The sequence below is a fragment of the Priapulus caudatus genome, unplaced genomic scaffold, assembly GCF_000485595.1.
Source record: "Priapulus caudatus unplaced genomic scaffold, Priapulus_caudatus-5.0.1 Scaffold738, whole genome shotgun sequence".
In the NCBI taxonomy this organism is placed as follows: domain Eukaryota; kingdom Metazoa; phylum Priapulida; class Priapulimorpha; order Priapulimorphida; family Priapulidae; genus Priapulus; species Priapulus caudatus.
Window position 1 is genome coordinate 1 of NW_014577799.1, and position 2,068 is coordinate 2,068.

Here is a 2,068-nt window from a genome sequence, read left to right on the forward strand (position 1 = left end):
GCACGCACGTGTACGTGCACACGCACGCACGTGTACGTGAACACGCACGCACGCACGCACGCACGTGTACGTGCACACGCACGCACGCACGTGTACGTGCACACGCACGCACGCACGTGTACGTGCCCACACACGGACGCACGCACGCACGCACGTGCACGTGCACACGCACGCACACACTCATGCACGCACGCACGCACGCACGAACGTGTACCTGCACACGCGCGCACACACGCACGCACGCACGTACGTGTACGTGCACAATCACAGAATCTACAGAAAAGTAGAGTTTTCTGCTGTTCAGTGGGCGCCGACATTTTAAATCACATGCCCGATTCCTGCGCTTTCATTGGTCAGTAAATATTTGTGGCTGAGCTGATAGCTCACGGAGCCCGCACACGCTGAGTTTCTGGCCTCGCGTTGCCACACATATCAAACACGATAGATATCGGTCTCACAGCCACGCGAGGCCAAAAATCGTGCAGAATCTGCGCGCACACGCTGAGCTATCTGCTGAGCCAACGGCCTGACCTCTTGAGGCCGTTGGCTCAGCAGATAGTTCACCGTGTGCGGCGGGCTTTATAAGCGTCAACGGGGGCACTCGTCAAGCCACCGTCACCTCTCATCACTTATACCAGGTGATATCGCCCGGACATCACCGTACGGAGCTTCAACGTATCCCGATTGTGATCACATAAGTGCATCGCCTACATGAGCTGCCATGGAAAATACATATTTCCACCGCTGCTGTGCCTAACGGAAATGTCACTGCAGCCGCTGGGAAAAGAAGGAACATGAGGATCTCAGAAAACTAAAAAGCCCCTAGATTAGACCCGAGATCGACTATCTAGATTATCTAGATAGACCCATTATCTAGATTGATTAGACCCTCCTGTGAATTACGTGACTACGTGTCACTTCTGTTAGTCAGCTCCTCTGTTGCAGACCCGACTTGTTCTTCTACAACGCTATGCTAGGAGCGCAGCTGCACTGTCTGACACAATGCAACTCGGTGTTGCACCTTCAACCGAACGGAACCGTACAACTTACCATGAGGTGAACATAAGTGAACGCGTTCACCAGAACTGCACTGCAAGTGATTTCAACGATTCGTAGGTTCTTGCCAGTAGTCAAATGCATATATTTTTATGTTTTTTTGTATAAGTATTTAAGTCTGTGTGGCCGCAATCATTCTCTCTTCGGCACTCAGGAACAAAATGCACTATAACATTATCAGATTCTTGAAGAGAATCTGAACTGCCATCTGAGATGAATCGAACCATTGCAACACAGAATCAAAAGAATTGTGTTATGGTTACTAAATCAGAAAATCTAAAACATATCCAATTATATTTTTACAGAATGTCGTCATCGTTTGCCTGTCATTTTCATCTAGAAAGCTTTCCGTTTGATGTACAATCGTGTCACCTGATAATGGGCAGCTGTGAGTATTCCACTACCTAGTTATTTTAGTGTAACTATGTGAGATCTTCTCCATCTAGATTAAACACTACCAGCTAACTTCTGTGAGACAGCGGAGATAAATGTGATAGAAAGGGAATAAAATAGATAGAGAAGAGGTGCGAAAAAGAGAGAGGAAGGGGGGAAGGGAGTGAGGGACGAACAGAGAGAGAGAGATAGGTATACAGATATATATATAGATAGAAAGGGAATAAAAGAGATAGAGAAGAGGTGCGAAAGAGAAAGAGGAAGGGGAGAAGGGAGAAGGTGGTGGAGAAGGAGGAGGGGGAGAAGTTGGTTTAGAAGGAGGAGGGGGAGAAGGTGGTAGAGAAGGAAGCTGGTGGAGAAGGAGGAGGGGGAGAAGCTAGTGAACAATGAGGAAGGGGAGAAGGGAGATGCTGGTGGAGAAGGAGGAGGGGGAGAAGCTAGTGAACAATGAGGAAGGGGAGAAGGGAGATGCTGGTGGAGAAGGAGGAGGGGGAGAAGCTAGTGAACAATGAGGAAGGGGAGAAGGGAGATGCTGGTGAAGAAAGAGGAGGGGGAGAAGGGAGAAGGTGGTGGAGAAGGAGGAGGGGGAGAAGCTAGTGAACAATGAGGAAGGGGAGAA